General features: G+C 43.3%; 1 protein-coding gene across 3 annotated transcripts in view; it reads right to left on the bottom strand.

Moving 5' to 3' along the window:
- The window catches only part of ENOX1 (ecto-NOX disulfide-thiol exchanger 1), a 360,202-nt gene extending 346,708 nt beyond the window's left edge, over positions 1-13,494 (bottom strand). For 2 of the 3 annotated variants that reach the window (XM_065743988.1, XM_065743990.1), the window contains exon 1: positions 13,467-13,494. The gene's annotated coding sequence lies outside the window, so the exon portion shown is untranslated. Of the gene's footprint in view, positions 1-12,604; positions 12,671-13,466 lie in introns of those variants that run through there. The other variant, XM_065743989.1, reaches the window with a different exon arrangement.
- Positions 13,495-15,655: the final 2,161 nt, after the last annotated feature.

Below are 15,655 nucleotides of genomic sequence, written 5' to 3'. Positions count from 1 at the left end.
ATTTTCTGCACCTGAGACACCGCATACCTTAACATCAGCTCAAGGTTTCCAAGGATGGATAGTCTTAATGAGGGAATTAGGAGGTGAAAAACTCAGAGTTCAGAGTGCCCCACGTGGCGGAACGTACTGCTGCCACCACGTATCTGAAATTATGAGCTCCCTCATTAAGCAGAGTTATCAAACCATTTATTACATTATCACGTAATATTTCTATCAGCTGTCAATGACCAATTTATAAAAAAAAATTATGGGCCATTAAAACAATTAGCAAAGGAAATTAAATTTAAACTGGGGTTTCTGAAGATTGTCAAGAGAGATTTGGTGAAAACGAAGCTTGGGCTTTGGGTCCTGCTTTTCAGCGGCGAATATTGTGCTATTCCAACAAAACAACTGCTGCAGTTTAGAGAAAGAAAGTGTCTCTGAAAAGAATTTCTCAAATCACTTATTAGAATATAATGAATATTAACAATAGATAGTACAAATTCTCTTGAGAATTGACTATTGCTGGGTTTTGGATCCCTTCTTCTAGGCTGCTAAGGTTGCTAGGGAATTTCACAGTTAATGGTGTATTTCCATATGAATGTTTGAAGAAGGGGGAAGGGTTTGCAAAACTGAATCTTAAGCATTGAGTTCTCTTTGTGCTCTTGAAGAAAAAAAAAACCAAAAAAACTCTGATGTTCTTATAAAGCTGAAATAAGACACTGTTTCAAATGTGCTTATACATTATTTAAGATTTTTTTAAGGAGAAAAAAGAATTCCCTGGAAATCTATCAAGAGTCACTGTGAGGAAGAACTTGCGGGCAGCAGTAATACACCAGAGTTCCCATTAGACACACCCTAAGGGCAACGAAAGGTCTACAGAACATAGCAGCTGTATTTTGCTTAGATGGTAAAAAGCAAGAAATACATTTTGTTTAAAAACAGATTATATGTACATTTTTCACAGACCATTTGGAAAGCACATTGCTGTGGGCTTCCCACTGACAAATACACAGAGACACCAGCAAGTGACAGCATACTTTGTACTCTTTGACAAGGATTCAGTTCAACTTTTCTGATTTTTTCCATCTGGAAAAAGAAATGCCTAAGAAAAAAGATCCTTTTCCTGAGAATAGAGCTTAAAGGATGGCTTTGTCATTCCCTGCCTCTTCATCTATTTCTCCTCTCTTCTTGGTACCTTTTGGTGTCATGGGTTGATATCAGTGAAAATGGAAAGATGGCAGAGTCCTTCTGTTTTTGTGAAAATGAGTGGCTGAACAGAAGGGAGAAAAATAACTAACAACCCTCATTTGAATGGTGGGTACTCAATTTTCTAATAGGAAACCCACAGAGGAATCTCTGCTGAAGAGCCTGAAGCAAGCAGGGCAAAAGCCAACTCCACATTCACACCCCCACCATTCAGCTGTTTGTTCTTACCCTCCTCCAGAATTCAAAATATCTCAGCTCAGGCAGCTCTTATTTAGACAATATACAGTAAATAGACACACACTGTCATTAGTGACTGCTGTGACAAGCTGATCTTCACACCACAGTATTATCCTAATAAACTGTTTCTAAGCCCCAGGGTCTTCAATCTCACACAGCTGACCTGCAGCTGGTCACCCTGACTGGATCTTACACAAAGCATGACAAGCACAGGGGTTATATCAGTTAATTCCACAGCGACTGCAGAGTACTGTGCTTTCTTCTGTTCAGCAATGTGGCTTTTCTCTACTGAAAACAACTGGAGTTGCATTAATTCAAGTTAATGATAGAACAGCATATCTAGGTAACTCCTATCATTAGTTAACGTTAGCACCACACGAGCTTGTCTGTGTGACATTTGACAATGAAATTCAAGTTAAACAATCTCCTCCAAAATGAAGACAGTATTGGATTAATTAGGTAACTTGCTAGACATTTAGAAAATGAAGATGAATATCCCTTTTATAACCATATTAAAATCCTAAGGAATAAGAACCAGATTGTAATCTGTTACTGTAGTGTAAATCATGACTATCTCCACAGTTTGAATTACTCAAGATTTAAATTACTGGAGACCAGAATCCAGCTCCATAGATCTTAACGTAACGCTTGACTTATTACTCACATAAAAAGAACTAAATTTCCATCAACACATAATGCACAGGAACCACTTGGTTTCCTAGCAGAGTTCAACATTCTCCAACAACAACAACAAAAAAGTCTTCTTATTCTGGTACTCCTACCATCTTCTCTTATTTTTTACTGATCTGCACGCTCCTTTTGTTCTTATCTATTGAGTGAAAGTCAGGAGAAAGGCAGATACTGGTGTCCATTTCTCAGTGTCTTCACCACACATTTCCCAGAATACAGACAACTTCCTTCCTCCAACCAAGGAGAGCGCAACTGGAAGTACTGCAGCAAGTCCATGATGATTTTACTAGATAAAATACAAACCACATGCTACTGAATTCATTTGGTTCCAAGACTACTCCTCCAACACAGTCTAGAGCATGCAACTCTGAAAACACATAGAAATGTAGCAACTGAGACATAAGTATTTAGTCTGTTCTAGCATTCTTTCAGTTTATTTTTAGTTGTGCTTTAACCACTTGTCTGCAAAATCATTCTGAAGAGAGGTTAGTTTTACTCTCCCTAAGCTTCCTGCTGTTTCTGTACCACCCAGAGCTGAACCTCAACTTGTATTAGCAAGGGATCATGCATGAAAAACTGAACGCATCAGAATGTTTCAAGTCTAACAGCACAACATGGCAAATTAATCCACACTGGGCTTGGCAGGAAAGAAAATATTTTCAAACCTGAATCTTATCCATGTTCAACTGCCAGCATCTCCTATATCTTGACTGCTACGTTGTTATTCGGACATAAAGAGGGATAACAGACTGACCATCTGGATTCCAGTTTAACTTGTGAAACTGTCCCATTTCCTTTTATCCCACTCATTGCAGGGCTTGGTGAGAATCACAGACAAATAGAGCTGGAAACAGCTACACAACAGGGGCAGCTGCCTCCTTTAAAGATAACACAGTTGTATCTACGTATTTTATGAGACCTAAAATGATACAGGCCCCAGAATGTTCACATAATCCATTCCAGTACCCCTCTGCATCCTTTCTGCACTAGAATTTTTTTTTCATGAACTTGTTTATTCTTCTAACATATGCAGCCTATTACTCTTACTGTACTTACTGTGTGTATTATAAACAGACATTTTTCCCTCATACATCAGAGTTCTTTCTGTTCTCCATCTTCATTCAAAGCATTAACTTCTGCAGTTTCTATAGCTGCTCAGGACTCCTTTTATTTTCTTCTTTTTTTTTTCTTAAATATTTAGTGTTATTTATTTGCAAGATAAGCGAAGAAAATTTCCACCTGAACTGGATGCTGTAGTTGGTCACAAGCCCTCTGAAACCATCACTGGTTCTCTTCTTAAGATTACGGATTCCCTGGGGATTATCTTGCTGTATAAAATTTATATAGAAGTCACGTTCAATTTCAATCCTGCATACAACTTTATTGTTGAGTAGAAGCAAAAAAATGACAAGATCTTCCTTCTCAGAGGATGATCAAGAGTAATTGAAGGTGCATAAACACTCTCCTCCATTCAACTATGGTGACTGTTCCTTCTCACCAAGAATGGGCTCAACACTGGGACAAACTCATTTAGCAGTTCTCGTTTCATTTTGCTTCTGCTGGACTTGCTCCTCAGGTGCTTGCAGAACATCTTGTCATACAGCCATAGGACTCCTCGGAGACATGACTTACAGCATTACAAAGCATTTTCCTTTCATGGAAGCTTAGAGCCACTCTCTTAATGTTTCTCATAATCAGTGAGACACCACGCATTCATCTAAGTGATGCTTAATTTAGGTTTGGGGCTTTAGATCTGCATTTCCCTTGTATCCATTGAACACAGAAGTAGTGAATTTAAATCTCTCTAAAAGGGCAACATGCTGAGGTTTACATGTCACCCTATACTGCTCATTTGTGTTATGCTGACAGCGATGTTACCACAAAAGAAAGTTTCCATCAAGTGTTAGGTCTTCATTTTCCTAGCATTTACAATATGAGTGGTGACTGCTCTTTGCCCTCCCTGATAACAAACTGATTCTTCTAGAATGAAGCAATGTCGAAGAGCCCCTTAAACAGCAAGGGCACTGACTTCAGTGCTCACCACAGCTATATTTCAGTGATGACAGGGGTGTCAAAGCATCTCATCTTCACAATTACCAAATTCAGTGATCTGCTTCCCATTCAATATTCAGTTCCATCTGGCAGCCATTTGACACTGAAGAACCAAAAGAAATAGATTTTCTGCTCGATTTCAAGATGACCACTGTCTAGCTACTCTTACAACTCTTACACTTTCGATACAGAAGAATTGCTTGATTACATTGTTGTTTGACCGTGTCACACTATTCCCTTTATTCTTGGGCAATATGAGCTGGAAACATATTACTTTTATCCATTCCATTTTATTTGAGGTAGACAGTAACAAACAGAATCGACTTTGTTATTAAGGAAATGGTAAACCTAGATGCAAGCTTGGCAATCTCATCTTACATAATGCTTCACCATCAGATGTGCTGTTGCTCCTGGGTTCTAACAGATGAGGCCCAATCTGACTGCACAGCGCGCTGTTTGCTTCCTTCTCACCACTATCCATGGAAAGCAGATTACACTAAGCAGCTACTCCACTCTTTCATTATCAGTGAGACTTCTCTTTCCCAGGAGACTTGATGCAGTTACATAATCCCACTTAATACTTTCCAAGAAGCATAAAAGGAAATTCCAATTTTTCAACCTCTTACTTAAAAAATAAAGTTCATAGTTTCCTTCTTGTAAATAAATTGCACCCACCTTGTATTACGCAAAGAAAACAATACAAGCTGCCCATCCCCTGTGCTCCACAAAATTACACTCAAGTTCAACAAAAGCAACATGGAAAATAAAACTGCAAAACTCAACCAATGACACACATTCTGCAGCTGGTTTCACATGTTTTCTGTAATAGCATTAACCTTGTTTACAGGACTGGCAAGCAACCGGATAGCTAAGTAGATTGGCAACAGTACACCCAGCCTTTCACCTGCAGTGTGTCAGCTCAAGTTGAGCCTGGCTCCCTCCAGGAACTGAAAACACGTGCTCCCCCACAGGCTGTCAGCGAAATAAAATGGTAATTGCTATCTGCTTCATACAAAATTGGAGATTACACTATAGAAGAAGACTCATCAGCATAAACAGCATCGCCTCTCAATGTTAAGATGTGAATAACCTTGAACCAAAAACTGACCAAGGGCCTTTTCATTTGTTAAAACAGTATTCAGCTGAGAGATGCTCATGGTAGGCAAACTGATGGAAAGGCAACAGAAAGAAGATTTTAAATCAAACTTATTTTCCAGGCCCTTTTTGTCTTCAATTCTCATATGCTGCAGCAGCCTGCCAAGAACACCTCTGCTTATGCTCCACCTGAAGGCTGTGGGAGCCAGATGCATGCACGCAGAGGAGGCAGGAGGATGTGTGAACAGAGCACCCTTTTACAGCCAGTGAACCCACAGAGAGCGCTTGCTCACGTCCAGCTGCCTGCCATCCTTATCTGCCAACAGAGCACCATAAACATACACTTTTTTGATGCATCTAAAACCATACTTCCAGGGCTGTGATCTCATCGGATCTCTCTGCTAAGCAAGGGTCACACCTCCAAGGAAAACTCTCAATAAACTAAGTGGCTCACTTAGTGTTGAAGCAATGCCAGCATCCATCGTAAGTCATCTGAAGAGATTAAGCCATGGATCTCTGCCACCAAACTATAAGCCTCTACTGCTGCAGAATGTGAGGGAAGTGCTTGCATCACTTTGTAGCAATAGCAAGCTCTTATTCTACATGCACAAGAGCGACTAAATTAGGATATTACACGGCAACATTCTAGGAAGCAATCTGCCACTTTCACATGAAACAAACTTATTTGTCATTGCTGAAAGTCCTCGACTCTTCTTACAAGGGCACAAGCATCAGCACCTCTTCAAAGAGTGTGCTCTCACTCTGCTTATTGCATTCCACCTCTCTACGTTCGCCCCATGCCTTTATCAGCAACTTCCATTTCATTTCTTCTTTGCTTCTCTGTCAAAATACTTGCTAACAGGTATAATTGGGTCTAAACAGAGTTGTAAAAAAGTGTTACATCACTATATTCTACCCCTGATGCAGCTATTATGTACTGAAACTTTTTCTACACTGCATGCAGGGTGCAAACCCCTTTAAAATCTACACAAACCAAACTTGTCATAACAAAATAGCCATGTGCTATTCACTCTGGCCACAGAGGAACTGTTCCTCATCGTGTGTTGATGAGATATAACATACCAAAGCTCACATCCCAAACACTAGCACTATGTTAAACGTATTGTGTAAAAACTGCCATCATTTTAAATAACTCCAAAAATAAAGGTCTACTAACAAAAAGAAAAAAGAAAAAAAATAAGAAGTACTTAAGGCAGTTGTTGACCTCGCTTCTTTTTGTGCAAAGAAAACTGAAAGAATAATTATATTGCACTTATGTGGCATTTTTCATCCCGAAGGATTCCATCCAGCAAGCTTGATCTTACGCACAGTTCCAAGGAAGAGCACTATTAACATACGCACATCATTCTAAGTAAACTAATCTAACCAGTTCCACCATCCTCAACTATCTAGCTTTATCTGCTTAACTGCATGGCTTCTATTAGCCTACCATAAAATAATCACCCATGTATCAGAAACCACCCCTCTAACATGAACAATGCACTGTCAGTGCTAATCTTTCTGTTGTGACCAATTGAATGTCTCTCCAGTTTCATTCAATCTCCTCTCAGATCTCCATCACCACCAACCAAACCCCCAGATACAAAGTCCAGCAAGGGCTGAACATGTCAAAGTGTATCTAAACAGTAACATGGGAAGCATGTTGTTTACAGAGCATTTTTTTCCACATCATACTGCACTCAGGAAGTCTAGAAAAAACCTAAGCCTAGTTTCTACACCCTCAATATATCCCTTCCCTGCACATAATAATAACCAAAGGTCAGTCTCGCCAACTAGCTCTAGCCCAGATCAGCTTTCATTTGAGTACAGTACTCATGCAAAAGTACTGATTTAGTCATTATCAAGCATGAAAGGCTTACTCCAAATCACCTGGTTTTAACTTGTGATTACAAAACTAGGCCTTGGTTAATCAGTCAGCTGCCAGGTATCCAAAAATATGGCAGAAGGAAATCTACCTTTTCCTCTGCTATTTGTACAGCTTTTGGAAAACATCACCTGGACTTGCACCACACACAGACCATCCAGATCACAGGAGACACCGTGATTTGAGGCCATGATAAGGACAGAGACAGGGGAATGGTGGCAGAAAGACCCAAAGGGATGATTAGTGGGTAGTACTACTTCATCATTACCTGATGGCAGTAGGATTCATGATACGATCAAATAAAGATCTGCAAAAGCTGTCACATCTGTGCGCTATACCCACACTGGGATGCTCATCATTTTCAAAAGGGGAAAAAAAGAAGTTAAAAAACAGCTGTTTAATAGCTGATCCTCAGCTAATCCTGATCCTAATAGATGATGTCATCCCAGCATCAGCTCAACCTGAGCCCATATGATGATCCTGTTTTGAGTCATGCATTTATAAAAACATAAAAACCCAACTAACTGTCTTGGCACTGAAAACTGCTTTGCCAAAGTACAAACACTCCAGCTTGAGAAAAATTAAGTCAAGGATGGCTAGCCCAAGATCTGACCTAGTTTCTTGTGTAACCTTCAGCTCAAACTAGAACAAAACACAGACATGAAAACATGCTGTTAGATCTTGTACTCCAGTACCCTCAAAACGTAGAACTGCTTTTTCTAGTATGTTTGTTAGTCAGTTGCCTACAAAAATAACTTGCCTTTAAAACTATTTTTAAATATCTGAAGGGGGTGCTCTCACAACACCTGGTCCAATATAGGCTCTAATACCTTTTCTTTTTATGAAATTCTTGCCCAAAAATCTTAAGCTTTTACTTCTTTTATTGGTTGAAGAGGCTGGTGAGATGCTGGAACACATTGCCCAGGGAAGCTGTAGATACTCTGAAAATGAAAGTATTCACAGCTGGGCTGAATGGGACTTGGGGCAACCTAATCTAGTGGAAGATGGACGTTGCCCATGGCAGTGAGGTAGGATTAGATGACCAAACCATTCTACAATTCTATTATCCAATGTAATGTACTGAAAACTAGATTTATTTGAAATGTATAGCAGTCAATGTCACTTACCAATCTCTCTATATGAGTGCCAGGCTAAATATATAACTATTTATGAATAGTTTTCTTCCCATCAACCTGGTTTCACCAGACACCTGAGTATGTCATTGCTCTTCTTTGAGATCCACTGAATTTGTCAGAAAATGTCTGTTGATATGATATTCAGTTTTCAGATGTGCTCATGGAAGATTGATGCAAAAAGGATTCCTTTCAGTAGTCAGCTCAACCTTAAACTGCCGTTCTTTAATCAAGTCATGCTGAAAAAACATGTATTACTTCCTGCTGGGTCTTAATTCTAGATTACTTCCAGCAATGGTGTTATCCATCAGTAAATTCCCAATCTGAAACCTCCTGCCTTGTGAACTTGCCTTTTCCCAAATTTTCATCTCTTTGCTCTACTATCCTGTAACAATTCTACTTGAGTTCCATTTACTCCAGAACAAACATGTTAGTTCCAAAGGTTACGGGTTTTGTTTGAGCACCCTATTCAACAAAGCATTTAATTACACGCCTAACTTTAACCACATGCTTACATCCAGTTGATCTCAGCAAGCAGAGATGAGCTTAAGCATATGTTAAAATTAAAAAAAAAAAATAGTAAGGCATGCCAAATCCTCAGTTTCTGTAATCACATGGATTATTTATTTTTTGTATTTGGCAAGAATTGACAGCTCAGTGCTTTCACATTACAAAACTGAACAATGAAGCTTCAATAGAGTCCAAAACTGATATAACGTTTTTGCTCATTTCTTAAAAAAGAAAAAAAAAATTAAAAGGAAACAAATACTTCGGTAAATATCCAACAGTACAACAGTCATTAAACCTATAGCATTTAAACAGGCAGTCAGTAACACCACATTTTCATTGCTGCAGTTCCTTCTGAAAAAATAAGTAGATAAATAAATAAAGGCCCTGTGAAAAAATAAAATAAAATTAAAGGACTACAGTACACGCATCTCAGTAAGATGAGCAGCATGTTCCCTGCTAGCTCATTAGCCGCTGCCATCATTGCATAGTTAAGTGGAGAAAACAAAACTGTCACTTTCGTAATTCATTTCTACCCAAAGCATCTAAACAAAATGGACTTAACTCATTGTTCCAAGGCAGAATTTAGGAGGGAGAAGTGGCAAGAAGGCACAAAGGCACTAGCTGTTGGTTTCAGTCATGGGTTGACTACTTCCACCAGCCTCCAACCTACATGACAGCAGATGTCAAATTTTACATCTATCACTATCAACAAATGCAGTTGGCATAACAGGAATTTCATGAAGAGAATATAAAAATCACTACCAAATGTCTTCCATTGTTTATATGCAGCCCACTTACAAATTCTCTCTCTCCGTCTTTGTTTTGTTCTTCTCTGTTTGTTTGTACTTTTTGTTTTCTTTGCCTTCCCTTGTCCTGCTGCCTGGTAAATACAGGCAGAAACTACGCGGGATTGCAGTGAGGCAGCGTACCGAGTTCAGTCTGCAGAGTACCTAACTGGTATTTCTAGGTTTGGGAGGAGTGACATCTGAGAAATACACACCACAGAAAAACTGGAAAATGATTACTTCCTCTGCAACCATTAAGCCTTACAAAATCCAATTAATGTGTTCTCTACTAACCTGTCAATGCATGCCATGGGACTACAAAATTTTCCGAACATCTATAAGAAAGTAGCTGCTCACTGATATTTATCAGAATTACAGTATTCTCTGACCATGGCATTTCAAACATTTTATTTAAGGAGCATTTCAGAGTACCATCGAACTGTTTCAGTTGGAAGGAACCATCTAAAGGTCATCTAGTCTGTTTGTTGTGACACTTCCGTACCTCAGTACGTGTCACGTGCCAGAAAAAAGAAAAACTCTACAGGCAATATAAGTAATTATACCTATTGCATCACTTAAACAACACTACGAGCTCCAAAAGTCACTCAAGAGAATGCAGCTCACACACCTACCACAAACACTGTTTACTTAAGTATACAGGACCATGTTTGCTGTGCCCCCTCTAGTAAATATTTCTCACAATTTTAGGGTTTCCTTCACTGTCAGGAATTCAAGGGTGCAGCCAACAGGAAAATCACCACCGTGTTCATTCTACCTTGATAGCTAAGACTTGTAGGTTAAACCCTGCTGACAGCTTTGTACCACTTTCAGCTACAGAATCATAGAATGGTTTGGGTTGGAAGGGACCTTTAAGATCGTTTAAGTTCCAATCCCCGTGCTATAAAGGAAGTGCAGGAGGCAGAGGTGCAGACACTCCCCTGCACTGCTGTATGGTTGCTCACCTCCTCTCCCTGCCGCAGTTGGGTCCCTGCAGCAGCCTCCCCAGCACTAACACCTGCTGGGAAGCTGAAACCTGATAGGCAGTTAAGTACAGATGCAGGGTTACATCCACCGCCTGCACTAATGGATTTTTTCGGATAGATGGCAGTGCACAAAGTGCATCTGAGATTGGTCCAGGGTCGAGATTCCATTTCAGCGCTCAGAGACTAACCAAGGGAATTACGGCATTATCAAAAGCGCTTTAAGAAAGATCGTGGCTTAGAACCCATTCCTGCTGCACCGTGATAGCTCCAGCTCTTTTAAGGGGTGAACTGGGTGCCAAGAACGTGAAAGTGGCAGAGCAGCACTTGGGATTTTACTTCCCATTCCCGTGGGTGGCAAAGAATTTGATTTTAATACATTCTAATGAGTGCAGTTTTACAACACAGAGCTACAAGACAATTAACCAAAGTCCAAGACACTGCATACTGGGTGCAGCAGAGGATAAAAATGATTTTGTGAGGATCTATGATCACATGGATTTAGAAATATTCCAGCAACCAAAAAGGTATTTCGCATTGGCAGAAAGACCCACAGATGGTACTTATTTTGTACCCTCCTCACTCTAACAGACACTGCTACCACACAAAGAAAGCAGAGTGACATTTTAACCATGTAACTGCAGGTACTCCAGCAAAGTCCCCTTCTCACAAAAGGGGAATATTAACAAAGCAACGAAACAAATGGGACAAGCCTGATGGCATGGCAGGTAGCTTTGTGCCTACTTCAGGGTGCCCACATCCAGCTCTCGTGATGTGGAAGCATCCACCACCGTTTTGTTTTCTGTTCACAGTAGGGGGTTGCTAGGAAACAAAATACTATTGTCTGATTTCATGATCTATTGCCTGCTTTGCCTGGCAATAGTGTCTTCTAAATCTATTACCGGTTTATTTTACATAGGACAGAGATTAAGACTAGTTTTAAAACACACACACACACACAGAGGAACAATAAAAACACCTCAAAATTCCAGGAAGAGAAGGTAAATATTCCAGATCAAGGAAGACAAACTATCCGGAGAAGAAATGAACTTGAGCAACCCTGTGGTATTTATATACATACACTCTCCCACGTGCATCGCCTCTCTGTTCCTGTACCTATAGTTCTGCGGACTTGCCATGGATCAGAGTCCACTTCTAAGGACACAAAGTACTCCTGTACTACTTGAGAGCTTCAGCAGGCTTCAAGTTCTGGAAACACCACACGCTGAGGAATGCCCGGTATCACCGAGCACACACATAAGAGGGAGGGAGGCACTGTGTCCAGAATTCAGCTGGGGGATGTTCTGGTGCCTTCATTTCTTTATGTCACTGCTTTTGCACACGCGGACACGGTGAAGAGTCTGAGACGATTCCCTTCCCTCCTCCTAACCCCCTCCTCATCCTCCCCCCCCCTCACCCCCCCCCCCAGCTGTAACACCAATAAATAAATAAGTAAATAAATAAGAGCATCAGGAAAAAAAGAGCCAAAACCACGAGTGCCAATTTCACCGATATTTTTACAGTGAGACATCTCTGTGAAACGAGAGAATGAAATATTTCTAGGACCAAACCAACGTGGGTGCCTACAAAGGCATCCCCACAGCACGAGCTGGGACCTCAGCACCAAAACCACAACTGTACTTAAACGGATGAACGGGCAACACATTTACAGGAAAAGGCTTGAAATAAAACCTGAGGAGTACTTAATGCTCTTATATGCATATCTACAACGTTGCACCATGCACAACATTTTCAAAGTCCTTTCAACTTATTTATTAACGTCTCTGAATTTTGTCATGGAAAAGAAAAATAATGAAGGTGGTGCCACTGCAAAACCCATCGAAGCTTTTGACATATTACAGCAGAACTTCCAGTGAGGGATGGAAGAAAGTAATAACAGTGCAAATCCACAGTCCATGGAAAGGATGAGGGAGCTCCTTGCCTCCCTGCCCTGGATTTACCAGGACCGCCGCCTTCTTCCCCAGCACCAGCCTTCCAAAAACCACATTTAGAATTAAAGAGCACAACGCGAGGCAGCTTTTTCCGTACCAGACAACAGCCAGCCACCTTTCCGAGTAGCTTCAAGGAACAAGAGACGGACTCGACCCGCAGCCGACCCCGCTCGCAGCCGGGTGGGATACGGCTCTCCCACCAGCTAGCTCCTAAGGCAGCGGCGGTCCCCGTCCCTCCCCGGCGGGATGCTGTCACCTCCCGGCTGCGACAGCTTCACTGTCTTAGGGCACTCGCTCAGAGATCGGAGTGAAAGAGGAGGAGAGCCACGGGACGGCCACCTCTTGACAGCCACACAGCTGCAGGGGACCGCCTTAACGAAGCCAGGGACCCACGCAGCCAGATGGGGGGGCAGGAGGGAGTTAGGGTTAGGGTGTACAGCCTCCGCTGGCCGGGGATGTGCTGCCCCAATGAAATGGGGGGGGAGGGAGGGGGATGCCCCGAGATCTCCCTCCCCGGCGGGACTCCCGTCCTCCGTTCCGCTGCAGCGGCGTCAGCCGCAATTAAAAATAAATAAATAAACCGAATAATAAATAAATAAATAAATAGCCCGCTAGCGGAGAAAAAGGAGGGGGGATTGAGGGAGGGAAGGAAGCAACAACAACAAAAAAAAAAATCACCAACAAACCACAACACAAAAACAACACCCTACGACAACCGGACCCCCGCACAACAACAAAACAAAGCGGGGCCGCCCAGGAGAGCAAACTTTCTGACTCTCCGGGGAGGAAGGGAGGGAACGCGCTGCCCGGCAGCGCTACGGGGGCGCGGCGAACTCGGGCGGGGAAGACGCACAGCCCCGCGGCGCCGGGAGCGGAGCGGTACCGGGCGCCTCCAGCGGGGCCGGGGCAGCGCGGCTTTCCCCACCGCCCTCCTCTCCCCATCCCCGCGCCGTACCTACCGCTGCCGGTGCGCGGCCGCGGAGCAGCGGAGCCGCTGCCGCCGCCGCCTCCTCCTCCTCCTCCTCCTCCTTCTTCTCCTCCTCCTCCTCCCCGGGTCGGGGCCGGCAGCGCTGCGGCGGGCGGAGGACGCCCCGCGGCGGTGGGGAGCGCGGGGACGGCGGTGCGGGGTGCCGAGAGGCGGCGGCTGCCGCTGCACACAGACACACACACAGCGCCGTACCTCCGTGTGTGTGTGCGTGTGTGTGTGTGCGTGTGTGTGTGTGTGTGCGTGTGTGTGTGTGCCGAGGAGGGATGCTGCAAGGGAGCGAGGGAAAATTCTCCCCCCCTAGCAAAGCCGCCGACAAATGGCAAGGCAGGTGTGCAAGGGAGGAGAAGCTCCCGGAGGAGCAGCAGCAGGAGGAGGAGGAGGGAAAAGAAGGAGTGGGCGGTGAGGAGGGCGGGGAGTGCAGAGCCCGGCGGTGGGGAGAGGTCCCCGCGGGTCCCTGCGGGGCTGGGGACAGGTGCCCAGCCTGGCAAGGAGCTGGCTGCGGGTTTCCCGCAGGGCTCTGCTCCAATCCGCTGTGCTTTTTCCATAGGATTGGGGTTTCTGCCGGGATCCTCCTGCCAGAAGGACTCGCGTGTCCCCGTCAGTGTGGCTCCTAGTTGGCTGCGGTTCCCAAACCAGCACCCCGCGGGGAGAACGCTTGCTAGAGGGGTGCTTTTGTGTCCCCAGGCAGCTGACAGTCGAGCCGGCACTTGATGCAGCACGGCAGGAGTGCATGGCCTCACTCTCCCATGTGCCTTCCCAGCCACACATCCCAGGTAGGGATGCTGGGCCCAGAGGGTCTGACAGCAGCTGCCCCAAAGCCAAGCAGTGCTGCTGGATGTGCCCAATGCATCACTTTGGGGCTTCAGCACATCAGCTTTGGGGCTGAACCTTACGCCCAGCAGGTGCTTGTCAGCCTGAACTCACCTGTTGGAATGAGAGAAGCCTGTTCTTCTCCTGACTCAGATCATCATGCAGGGCTGCTGCAAGCGGCCCCATTCTGCTATGGAGATGGCCGTGATTTAGTGCTGGAGAAAGCCATTGGATGCCCATTTATAATGGATTTCAACACACTTCTGGGTGACAACCAGTTGGTATGTGAAAAGTGGCTGTGGCTGAAGGGTGGAAACTAACATCAGATATTAAATATTGCACAAGGCAGCTATGAATTCTAGTAGCAGGAACAAAATCTGATAGAAAAGTCTCCAGCCTCTGTTTTTGCGGGTGGGTTTTTTTTTTGTTGTTGTTGTTTTTTTGTTTGTTTGTTTGGTTGGTTGGTTTGGTTTGGTTTGTTCTGGTTTGTTGGTTTTTTTTCACAGTACTTTTTGCACCAATGTGGCACTGAGCTGCATCCACAGGTACTGGGCTAAGGATGTGTACTTACCAGCCCATCACTCCAGGTTTACCAGCAAGCACATTTATGCAACAGAAGCAATTTCCACACCACTGCCTCCATCTGATCAAAGCAATGCTGGCGTTCTTTGCCTCCGTGTGCAGCTTTTTCCCCCTGGCTGGCAGGGTTAGTGTCACAGCTTCACTTTGAGAAGTGACGACAAACAGCACTGACACAAATTACACCAAGCGACACAAGGACATCCATGTAGAGGACAAAATGAGGAAATTAATGTGCTGCTTTAGGTAAATGTTAACTACTACTGCTGAGGAGCAGCAGCCACTCCTTGCCCAGAGGTGCAGATGGAGATCTCTTGTTTCTTGGTGGTTTTTCAGTCATGGTACAGACAGGAATACTAAGGAAAAATTGCTGGGAGCATCTATGTTCCATGTAGCCCTGATGAAAGTAAGGCATACTTCCAACTTGGACATCCTCTTCTGTGCTATTTACAGGTAAACACCTCAATTCTGCCTTTAAAACACATGCCCAATTGTTCCTAAGCTGGCACCCACTTTTAAAAAGCATACACGGGGAAGTTCATGCACAGCTCAGACTTCAACTTCAGTATAAACTGGTTTGTGAAATCAAGGACTGGTTCATAAATTACACCACCTTCACTCTCCAAATGTATCTCTTAACTTTGTTGTCTTTATCTGTGTTGAATTTGCTTCTTCATCTCTTTTTGACATGGAATGTGTCTGACCTGACCCCAAAGACACTGTGGTCTAATTTTTTAATAACTGAAGGATTTACTATGTATTTTCTTTTTT

This window comes from Cyrtonyx montezumae, unplaced genomic scaffold (genome assembly GCF_038088225.1).
Source record: "Cyrtonyx montezumae isolate F1298 unplaced genomic scaffold, pur_monq_1.0 scaffold_3, whole genome shotgun sequence".
Classification (NCBI taxonomy): domain Eukaryota; kingdom Metazoa; phylum Chordata; class Aves; order Galliformes; family Odontophoridae; genus Cyrtonyx; species Cyrtonyx montezumae.
Note: the sequence above shows the minus strand (reverse complement) of the source record. Positions and strands in the feature narration are given on the sequence as shown.